The sequence below is a fragment of the Narcine bancroftii genome, chromosome 7, assembly GCF_036971445.1.
Source record: "Narcine bancroftii isolate sNarBan1 chromosome 7, sNarBan1.hap1, whole genome shotgun sequence".
Taxonomy (NCBI): Eukaryota; Metazoa; Chordata; class Chondrichthyes; order Torpediniformes; family Narcinidae; genus Narcine; species Narcine bancroftii.
This window is the reverse complement of record NC_091475.1, coordinates 148,722,619-148,734,603: the sequence shown is the minus strand read 5'-3', so window position 1 is coordinate 148,734,603 and position 11,985 is coordinate 148,722,619. Positions and strand designations below refer to the sequence as shown.

General features: G+C 41.6%; 1 pseudogene; it reads right to left on the bottom strand.

The window, feature by feature from the left end:
* Positions 1–456: 456 nt before the first annotated feature.
* On the bottom strand, positions 457–1,860 carry LOC138739982 (large ribosomal subunit protein uL10-like; annotated as a pseudogene).
* Between the last annotated feature and the right edge of the window lie 10,125 nt (positions 1,861–11,985).

Here is an 11,985-nt window from a genome sequence, read left to right as displayed (position 1 = left end):
CCAGCCAGAAGAGGAAAACCTAGAGGAGAATGGTGGCAAAATGCCACAGTCCCTTGATTTCACATTTGCAATCAACACGACAGTCACAGACGATGAATATTTCTGGGAGAACAGCATGAAAGCAAGATCTGCATGTGGTGAAACAGAAGATCAATGTTGCTTTCAGACCAGGAAGCAATGTAAGAGCAGGTGCCAGCGAGTCACAGAGCAATAGAGCTGGCTCAAAGGATGCACAGAATAAAAAACCATGAAATTTGAGAAGCCTGAAAGAAAGCTTGAGGGCAGTGTCAAGAAAAATGGAGGAGTTCAGAATCAACTCAGTGATCCTCCTCAGAATGATGTCATCATTTATAATCTGGCTCCTTCCATTACATAGTGGTTTTACAGTTTCCCACCAGTCAGTTAACACAAACAGCTCCTTCTGATGCCAAATTTTATTTATTTATTTTTTTCCCATAGATAGAATGCTTTATCTTGGTTCGGCTGAGATGGGCAGCTGATTCTTTAGTCAAACAGACCAAAGCCCATGTCATCGTCAGATTCCTCAGACTCTTCCTTCTTCGCCTCTTTTACTTCTTCCTTGGCAGCAACTGGAGCGGCTTCAACAACAGGAGCGGCAAAGGCAGATGGGTCAGCCAGGAAAGCTTTGACCTTATCAGCCAATGGGAAGGAGTAGTCAGTCTCCACAGCGATGGCCAGCACCCTCTTGTAACCATTAATGATGGAATGTGGTATGGAGGCAATGGTTGGATAACCAATTTGCAGACACACACTGGCAACATTACGAACTCCCTCTAGGAAACGCTTCTGCAGAGTTTCTTCAGTGATGTCCAGGACCTCAGGTTCATATGCTCTGCCATTGTCATAAACCTGTTTGATCACCAAGCCATAGGAAAAGGGAGAGATGCTCAACATGTTCAGTAGAGTGGCTAGCTTCCACCTTGTCACCCGTCTTGATGAGATGCACATCGCTTAGAATTTCAATAGTACCTCTGGAGATCTTGGTGGTGATTCCCAAACCCTGGAAGAAAGAGGTCTTCTCAGGCCCCAAGCCAGTGTTTTGACATGGCACCGTGACCTCACAAGGAATGATTGCACCAGCACGAGCAGCAGCCGGGACCTTGTTGGACAGCAGGGGGTCACGGACTTCACACAAATCCTCCTTGGTGAACACAAACCCAACATTACCCCGAGTATGTGGCAGAAGCTTTTCCAAGGCAGGGTTATTCTCCAGGTGGCCACAGATAGCCTTGCGCATCATGGTATTCTTGACCATCAGCACGACAGCCTTGCCACGCAGCGATATACAAATCTGCTGCATCTGCTTGGATCCAACGTTGTGTGCCCCAACATGAAACATTTTGCATAGTGTTAGGTAAAAACATCATGAGCTGGGAATGTAGAGGGAGTCACCCAGTGCTGGGCCGTAACAAGATGCAGTTGTGACCTTGTACTCTCAAGATAAGAGTGGGGATGACAAATTGATGTGCAGGAGGCTAGCAGAGAGGGACAGCAACAGTTTATTCATTGGACAATGTCATGGTATGATAATTTACTAAGTACGTATCCTAAGGTATATAAAAAACACCACTTGCTGATAACGGCAGAATGCGCCTTCTCCAACTAACACTGTTAGTTGCAAGTGTTACAATCCGGCAATAAAGAACAAAGAACCTTGATTTCGACTCAGTCTGGTGTTTGACTCACTCATTCATGAACAAAGCAGACCTAACAATAGTCATCCAATAGTTGAATAATTTTGATAAAATAATTGCACTTCCACGCAGCTCTGTCTTCCCTGGGCATCTTTACGTGCTTCCAAGGATTGCCACAAACTGGTTTAAAGACGAGATCGCCTCGAGCTCCGGAAAGCCTTCTGATGCCAAATTCATGCAGTCTGACGCTGGTCTCATAATCTATCGCTGCTGAAGTTTATCAAAACTCTTTACATTTCCAGTTTTCCACCTGCTACACTGCAGCCACTGAGGGAGTGCTGCATTGGACGTGTGATCCCTTAGTATGCCTGCAATGTTACACTACTTAATTTATACATCTGTTTTGGAATGAGTAATCCTGACAGTGCTTTTCTTGAGTGGACAAGCAAGGGTAGGATATTTGCATTGAAATGATGCAGTGCTAAGGAACGCTAATAGGCAGAGAGCCTTGAAGTTTCAAATCAATAATTCCCTGAAAGTGGCAACACAGGTAGGTAGGGTGGTGAAGAATGTATATGGCATCTGGCCGTCATAGATCAGTGCGTAAAATAAACAAAAAGATGTCATGCTGGATGTCATTAGACTGGATTATTGTTTTGGTCGCCACACTATATCATGCTGGAAAAGATGCATTCACTAGCTGTTGTCTGAATTAGAAAACTTGGAAGACATTAGTTCTTGAGAGAGAATGAATAGGCTGAGATTGTTTTTCCTGGAGTTAATGAAACTTAAGGGTGACTTGAGAGAGGTATCTAAAATGATAAGAGGCAGAGATAGGGGAGGTAGTCAAAATGTTTTCCCCATGGTAAGCATGCCAAAAACAAGAGGGTATATCTTTAAGGTGATTTGAAGGAAAATACTTCACATAGTAAGTGGTTGATAGCTGGAACACACTGCCAGATTAGCTATAATCATTGTGTTTATTAATTTTTAAAATATTTTTGAATTTAACATTTAAATCCTACATACAAAGTCTCTAATAAAACAAATAACAGGTCACATCATATGCATATCACAAATTAATATAAATCTAAATCAAAAAAACCTATCCATATTTGTTATTTAACAATAATTCTTAAAAAAATAATTCTGGGTAGTGCGACAGATTATATAGATATGTTTTTGGGAGATAAATTGGGAAAGATTTGTTAGAGTAGGTCACATACAAACACTTTAAAACAGATCATGATTACTGCCCCATGCTAGACATATTGGCTACATAGCTTCTGCAAGACCTTCTGAAGAGTGCTCAAGAGACTTCACTTATGGATTGTTGCTTGCAAAAGGCAACAGATGAAAGAGCATGTTGGAGCCGCTGCTGTCTGGAAGAGGATCATGTTGCTTTGCAAGCAAAGAAGTAGACAGGCTTTCTGTTTGTGTGTGTGTGTGAGTGAGTGAGTGAGTGAGTGAGTGAGTGAGTGAGTGAGTGAGTGAGTGAGTGAGTGAGTGAGTGAGTGAGTGAGTGAGTGAGAGAGAGAGAGAAAGATAGATCACTTGTACAGTGTTACAGCCAGCAGAAGTAGCTGGGACTGGAACAGAACAAGCTGGCAAGCCCATTTGGAAGATGGCCTGGTCAAAACTCTTGTGGTTCATGCAAGAAGAGAGGACTGGCTGTCTCATGTTTCACTTGGAATAAGAGAAACAAAAAGGAACTCTGTGGTGAGCTGAAAGAAAGAAGTTGTCATCTGGAGAACCCTGAAGGGGCAGTTTTCATCAGCAAGACACTGGAGTGGCTGATGGAAGTACATCAGTTGTGGATGTCCTGGAATAATGAATCTCTCTCTGAAAACCGACAAGAACCTTCCTGAGCGGTAACCATTTACCTTTCAAGCATCAAAGCCTGGTGAACTTTATAAGTGTTAAATTCTGTGCACAGTATAAGAATTGCCTTCAACCAGTGAACTTGGAGGAATGAGAAGTGAGATTGGACAGTGAACCAAAGAACTTTTCTGAACTTACACACACATTACATACACGTGCGCTTAGAATTAGAAGGGGGTGAAGTTAGGTTAAGTAAGTCAATAGAATTAAGTTAAAGTTTGATTCTTTGTTCATGTTTAAAGATAATTAAAAGCAACTTTTGTTTAAGTATCCATTTATCTTGGTGAATAACTATTGCTGCTGGGTTTTGGGGTCCTCTGGGCTTGTAACAGTAGAAAATAAGTAAACTACATTAGACAAACCCTTGATTTAAACAAAGGGTAACTTCTGTCTAATTTAATGATATGATCTACAATAACCATAATTAAACCCATATTAACAGATTAATCTTAAAAAAAAAAGAAAAATAATAATTATGTTTACAGGTCATTGAGACAGCTACCTGATTAGGCAAGGCATAGAAGAAAAAAGGCCTAACACAGGCAAATGGGGTTAGTGTAGATGGCAAAACAGTCAGCATGGTGGGCTAAAGGGTCCATTTCTGTGCTGTACATCTATGGCTCTAAAGGGAGATTGGGGGTGAGATCAATATTATGGCATTTTAATCCTCTTCTTCATGTAAAGGGATTGTTTAGTTTGCACCTTCCCCTCCCCACTGTGTGTTTTTCACCTCCACTGGCTGGTTATCCTCCTTTTCCTTCCCCTTCCCCTGCTCACTCCCTGCCAGTAACCTGGACCACTCTACGTATCCTGTACTTATTCTCCCAGCTGTACTAGGTTGTCTGGGAGTGAGCATGCTGATTGGGATGTCACAAATTCTGGAAATTGCCCATCAGCACCTGCAACAATGTACCTTGTTAATTTAAGAAATTTGTAACAATAATGGAAAGAAGTGTGAGCACGAGGTAAAAGAAAACAGCCAGCACCAAAACTGGTTCAGCCCTTTCAGCTTAATACATGCCAGGTTAAGAGAGACAAGAGTAAGAGCTCCAAAATGGTTCCAGCATCAAATCAGTATTCTGTCTTGAGAGCATTACAAGTTATCTGTATGCATACTTTTAGCAGATTAAAATTTGAACCTATAAATCAGAAATGTATGCATGCCCAGTTGCCACAATTTTGTACTCAAAAATCACTCAAAGTTCTTAAAAAAACAACTGCCACTATGTCTACTCCTTGCCCTCTGTAAATGCAGTAACCTGAAGGAATGGAATTGAGAGGAGTAGTGAGTCATGGCAGTTGTTCCCAAGGAGTGGAGGAAGGGATGTAAACAAACCACTACAAGGCGGGAATTACTGAGCCAAAATCCCAACACCATGTCACAAGTATTGGCATAAAAGAAAGATGTGCAAGCAAAGAACTGGGCACATAGCAAGAGGTATGATACAGTATGTTTCTGATTATTCAAAACGCACGGGACCAGACATGTATCGGTTAACTGCATTTTTCAGATAACTGAGAAATGGCTTTAAGCAGCCCAATTGCTTAATCCCCGGCAACTCCCCACTGCTGACACTGAACCTGACTGGGACCCCAAAGTCCCCAGTCCAATCCCAGACACCTCCCCACTGCCATCGCCGAACCTGCCCAGGAGCCCGAGGTCCCTGCTCTAATCCCCGACATCTCCCCATCTCCATCGCTGATCCTGCCCGGGGGCCAGAGGTCCCCACTCCCCACCGCTATCACCAAACCTGGCCAGAAGCCAGAGGTCCCCACTCTGTTCCCTGACACCATCACTGATCCTGCCCAGGAGCCTGAGGTCCCTGCTCCTGCTTCCATCGCTGATCCCCGACACCTCCCCACCACTGTCACTGAACTTGCCCAGGAGCCCAAGGTCCCTGCTCTGATCCCAGACACCTCCCCACTGCTGTGGCTGAACCTGCCTGGGAGCCTAAGGCCCATGCTCCTGCTGCTGCCACCCACCCCCCATTCTGACACTGTTGATACCACTCTCCCCCCACTGACATTGCTGCCACCATTCCAACCCCCACCCGATCCGACACCACCAAAAAAATCAGTGCCCCCTCCGTGGTTACCCTAATGCCCTTGGATTAGATTTGTTCGTACGTTGACTCTGGGGACAGTAGAGAACCAAATGCAGTGGAAGGTAAAGAAGAAATGAAAAGAGAGAGGGGAGAGAGTTACCTGAAATGAGGACTATCTCCTCATGTGCTGCCTGACCTGCCAACCTACTCCAGTCGCTCACTAATGTTACCAAACTGGCGCTATCAGCACGTCAGAATCCCACATGAGCACATTGGGTGAAAATTTTATTTCAACTTGTGAAGTCATGATGTTCCCGAAATTTTTTTCAGAAATCTGAGAATTTTGTTTAAGTGGTTTTTGGATAATTGGAAATGTGCTGTATTGCACACATAGTTCTGAAATGTGGAGGGAATAGATTAAGTCAAGAGGTGCTGCCATAGAATTACCAAACATGGAGAAGACTAAAAGACCATATGGGGGTTTATATTCATTCTTGGGAATTGTTTGCTTTCAGTCCATACTCCTTCATTCATTCTCCACAATATTGCCCACACTTTTCATTCTTCTAGACATGACCTCTCTACATTTTACTCCACTGCAACTTGCTCACTATAATTCTCTGGATTCCTCTTCTCTGGGCACTCATTCTCTGATCTACACTTCTTCCTTTGATCCGTCCTCCAGTCTGCGTACCCTATACTTATTCTCCCATCTTATTTCATGTTTTATTTCCGTCCCTGAAACCTTTTTCCCATCTTCTACAGGCCTCTTGAAAGTCACATTCACTAGCTCTCCCCCAATGTTTCTGCTGTAATAGGTTGAACTAAAATTTTCAGATGCCAACCATCAAGACAGAGATATAAACATTTTATTAATCAACTCAAGCATACATTTTATCAGTCCATTGGAAGCAACTCCTTGGTACAATTTCTTTACTAACAAATCAGTGGGTATCTAGACCTGTGCCACTTCTAATTTGAAGCCAATTTAAAACCCTGTTGATCTGATCTGAAACTAATTTGACACTAATGATTTGATGGAAATAAAGTGGTTCAGCAGCATATACAAATAATAAGGTCGGTGAGAGCCTCAAGGTCTCTAGAATGCAAAATTATCGATTTCCTTGAAACACTTTGAAATTGAGGATTGTTAAAAACAAATGCAAAAAGACTGCAGGCTGTTTACAAGGGAATCTTTCAGAATCTTACCACAGCCTAAGTTATTTAATAATGATGAATGACTCAGCTTCACTTCAATTCAAGCTCAAGCGACCACAGCCTGTCAGACTTCAGTGGCAGAGCCAAGCTGTACCACCAAAATCAATAGCTGAATGGAATCTTGGCCTCCCTCCAAGATCTCTAGGAGTTCAGCTTCAGATTTCTTCTAATGGACAATTCCACTATTTAACAACCGATATGGACTCAAGCAAATGAGGCAATCCTGGTTGTGTTTTTTGAAACCCATATTACTTTACTTACTTTTTAGTGAACTGCTTGCCTTTATTTCTTATCCAGAGTTTGCCTGTGCCATGGACACTCCTTTGTGAGGCAATAGGCTAATGACGTTTGTCCTGTCCGCTTTATCGGCTGCTACCAGTAGGAGTTCAAAAATAGTCCCTGGTTTACTTTCAGTGTTTCCCCCAAGTATGGAATGCCGCTGGCACTGATTTGCATGTCTTATGCAGCTGATGGGAAGCACTAGTTAAAGGCTGCTTAGAATGACTGTGACCACCTGAACTTCAGTGTTGCTAAGAGCAGCATTAGACCCATCACTGGAAGAAAGTCATAGATCTGCCACTTCTGTCTATGTGCTATGTCCCTGCTTTTAGTAACAGTATTGTAAATTTAGCCAGGGCTGAATCCCTCTCTGGGATATTCAGATTCTCTGAGGCTTAAGGTTTGGACTTGAGGATGGGTGATAAACTTTGAACTTACCAGTGATGCTTGCATAACAAAATTTAATATAAAAACAACCTGTTGAAGTTATGCAAGGACAATATTTTCTCTGGTTATTGTGTTAAAATTTATTTTATGCCTTTTATTAAGAACAGGATGGTAAGTAATATTTGGAGATGTTGATATTGACAAAATATCCCATGTCATTTATTTTTGATATACTCTATATAAATAAGTGAAGCATAAGAATGACTCCAATCTTACTTTTAGCTCACTGATTAAAGTTCGATATTGTTGCCTCACAAGATATTGACTTTGTTAATGCATGGGAACTTAATACTGTACATCTTGTGCATCATCTTTGACTAATTTCTCTCTTTTTGAAACAAAGATTTATTAAAGTTGGGGATCACTGTGAGAAATATTTTGAGAATTATAATTTCACTTTATAATAACCTATATAGAGTGGATGTTCAATCAACGTGGAGTGCATAACAGGTAACCTTATTAATCAACTGTTAAAATTTGAATAGAAACAGTTATTTTTCCTCCTGACATTTAATGATCAATATTATAAATTGTTAGCCAAATAAACCAAACTATTAACAGCAATTAAATCACCCAGTTTCTATTAACAAGACAACTAATGTCAATTGAAATTACATTGACAAATGATGGTAATCCAGCCAAACAGCATTAGTTCTTAAAATGAAAACAGTAGATGCTAGAATTCTGAAATAAAGCCAGAATTGCTAAACAAAAAAGAGAAAATAATTGACCAGGCCAGGCAGCACCCATTGGGAGAGAAACAGAGTTAACTTTTCAGGTCAATGCCCTTTCATCAGCAGGATTCCAATGAAAGGTTGTTGAACTGAAATGTTAACTGTTTTTCTCTCTCTATTACATATTCCAAAGTGAAGGTTCGAAGCCAGGCTTATACAGGTCAAGGGAGAGATAGGATTCGGACTTTGGCACAACAATCAATGAAGAGTGATGGCAAGACCTGTGTCTGGTCAGTGTGACTGGGTTTATTAACTCCAGATACAGTTTGGAGCAATATAACTTACATAAATCAAAGCTGTAAATTTCAGCAATGTGCTTTAGGTGTGGTGTGGAGATTGGAATCTTTGTCCACTCCACCTGGTTATGTACAAAGGTGAAACCCTTCTGGGAAGAACTGGGGGACATTCTGAAAAAAATTACAAAAGTGGATTTTCCACAAGATCCAAAGTTGTACCTTTGGGGAGATATTGGAAATGTGAGGTTTAGACTGTCCAAATATCAAATTTAGTTTGTGAAGGTTGCCTTGGCGGTAACCAGAAAGTGTATAACAGTTATGTGGAAGTCCGACTCCCAAATAAATACCACTTGATGCAATATGGAAATGTAGAATTGCATTCTCTTGGAGAAAATCACTTAAAATCTAAGGAGAAAAAATGACACATTTGTTAAAGTGTGGCAGCCATATCTGAAATATATGGGTTTGTAAATTGACTAGCTCCCCCTCCCCGTGAAATATGGATATTATATAAAGCTGTCTCAGTTGGGAAAGGAATGGAGTTAAGGAAATGGAGCATGGCACAGGGTTTGTGCGTGTTTTCTTTTTAGACCTTTTTTAGTTTGTTTTTTTATTATTATTTCTTACTTGGGTTATTTAGTTAATTAGGTTCTTCCTTTTTTTAGGTTGGGGGCTCTGAACCTCACTTGTATTTACTAGTATTTGTATAATGTATAATCGGTCTGGGTAGGTGTTTGAAGGCAAGGGGGGGGGAGGGGGAAAGAGAGAGATAAAACACAGATTCTGTACGTCCCATGAATGTTGAAAAAGATTGTATTGATTGTTGAAATTACTTTGATTCTGTAAAATCAAAATAAAATATTTTTAAAAATTGTGCTTCTCTTTCTATAGATGTTGCCTGACCTCCTAACTCAGGGGTCACCAACCTTTTTGAAACTGCGAGCTACTTCAAGGGGACTGAGTAATACGAAGGGCTACCAGTTTAGTACACACTTCTGAAATAACAAAGTTGCACAGTTTACCTTTAATTATATATTATTATTAATGATTAATGATATTCATCTATGTGAAGACACTGATCATGTTAATGATTCCTCACAATAATTATTAACAATGATTTAACGAGGTAGGAAACAGATACGTTTCAACATTCAACACTTTATTTCTATTAATCTCTGCAACTGTTTCATTTTCAATGATCACTTTTGCAACATTTCATAGGAAATCATCATGTCCCATTTTTACCAGCCTCTAACCCTAACAATTTTTAACAAATCATGAACTACGTACCATGTTTGTACAAGTTATTAATTATGTAAAATTTAACAAAAATCAACTCTTTCAGATTTTTAAATAAATCTTATCACATTCTGTACTAATCACCAAATCTGCAGCATTTTTAACAAAATCATCATATCTCTCACACTTTACGAACATATTTGTCATAATTTTTCACTATTTGAATTTGTTGGAGTCAGTAGAAATAAACATTAAAAGATGGGTAATTTAATATAAAAACTTATCAACTCCAACAGAATTTAACTTTGCTATGGCACTGCCATGTTGCCACTGACAACATCTGGTATCTGTTTTTTTGTCTGTTAGTGGGAAGTCTGGCATTGCCTGCTGCTCACCAGTATACTGTAATCTGGGGTGTAACCTGACACTGCAACTCTGAGTGAGTCTTGCAGATGCGCATCAGTGAGGCGTGTTCGGTGTTTATTCTTGATGAAGTTCATGTCAGAAAAGGTTGATTCACAGCGATAGGTTGAATCAAGCAGGCTGGCAACCTTCATAGCTGCTGTGCATATAACAAGATTCCGGACATAGCCAAAACTCTTCTAACCATCGTACTTGCCATCAGTTTGACATCAGAGAGAGAGTGGATATGACATCGGCTCCATTCTTCTTGTCTTTAAACATTTTTATTTTTAAAAATGTGTTTTTTAAAAAAAAATATTCATTATTTTTGATTTCAAATCTGCAACAATGCAAGTGTGATTCAAAAAGAAATAGCAACACAATTAAATAAAATTTTAGACGGAGCTCATTGGTGACTAGTGCTATTTTTAGAACAGGCCCGCGGGTGACTCATGTGGTCTCTGCGGATGACCTGGTGCTCACGGGCACCGTGTTGGCAACCTCTGTCCTAACTATTGCTGTTTTTAAATATACATAATGTACTACATAGAGACATACAGTACAGTATCAGGCCCTTTCAGCCCATGAGCCTGTGCTGTCCATTTATAACAGATTGAGATATCCCAGTATGTTTCTGAAGTGTGGGAGGAAGCCTGAGCAGCTGAGGAAATCCATGCAGTCACAGGGAGAATGTACAGAAACTCCTTACAGACAGCATGGGATTTGAACCCCAGCCCCAATCACTGGTGCTATAACAGTGTTGTGCTAACCACTATTTTAATTGTGCCACCCAATATCACTGGTTCTTAGATATGTTGGGGAAGAAAAGGGGCAGGTATTGACTATCATTGCAATTAGTTTCTGGATAAGTTCCATATTGACTGTGGGGATTTTTAGGTATTTGTGCATATATGCTAAGGAATCTAGCTGATCAGCTCCCCTGGAGTTGATCCTGGTGTGCAAAGAGCCCAGGAACCAGATGATGCTGAGAAAGCAAGTTTTCATCTTATTTTTAAGATCCTTTTGGTGTCAGGAGGATGCTTCTAGATTTATTGGTCTGTATGGATAAAGTTTATTAACCTGAAATCTAGAAGCTGAGAGGTGAGGGATGCCCACAGCAATTCACCATTATCATTAAAATGAGACATAAACCTATTTGAGGATATCTGTGGGCCACGTGGTTCTTACTCAGAGCTGATTCCAGGCTGGAAAAATGGCTTAGGTGCAGGGGCCCTGAGGGAAGGGAGACTCGAGGGAAGGGGGACTCGAGGGGAGGGGGACTCGAGGGGAGGGGGACTCGAGGGGAGGGGGACTCGAGGGGAGGGGGACTCGAGGGGAGGGGGACTCGAGGGGAGGGGGACTCGAGGGGAGGGGGACTCGAGGGGAGGGGGACTCGAGGGGAGGGGGACTCGAGGGGAGGGGGACTCGAGGGGAGGGGGACTCGAGGGGAGGGGGACTCGAGGGGAGGGGGACTCGAGGGGAGGGGGACTCGAGGGGAGGGGGACTCGAGGGGAGGGGGACTCGAGGGGAGGGGGACTCGAGGGGAGGGGGACATGAGGGGAGGGGGACTCGAGGGGAGGGGGACTCGAGGGAAGGGATGTTGGAGAAAATGACATTGAAAGCAGGGATAGTGAGAGGTGGCATTGGAGAAAGGAACATTGAGGAAATGAAAATTGGAGGAAAGATTTCTGAAAGAAGGTGCACTGAGGGATGGTAAGAATGAAGGGATATTGACTGAATGGACAATAAAGGAAAGGCTATTGCATGAAGGACCAAAGGAAAGGAACACCGAAGGTAAGAACACCAAGGAAAGGTCATTGGAGGAAGGAAATCTTAGCTTTGGGACCTC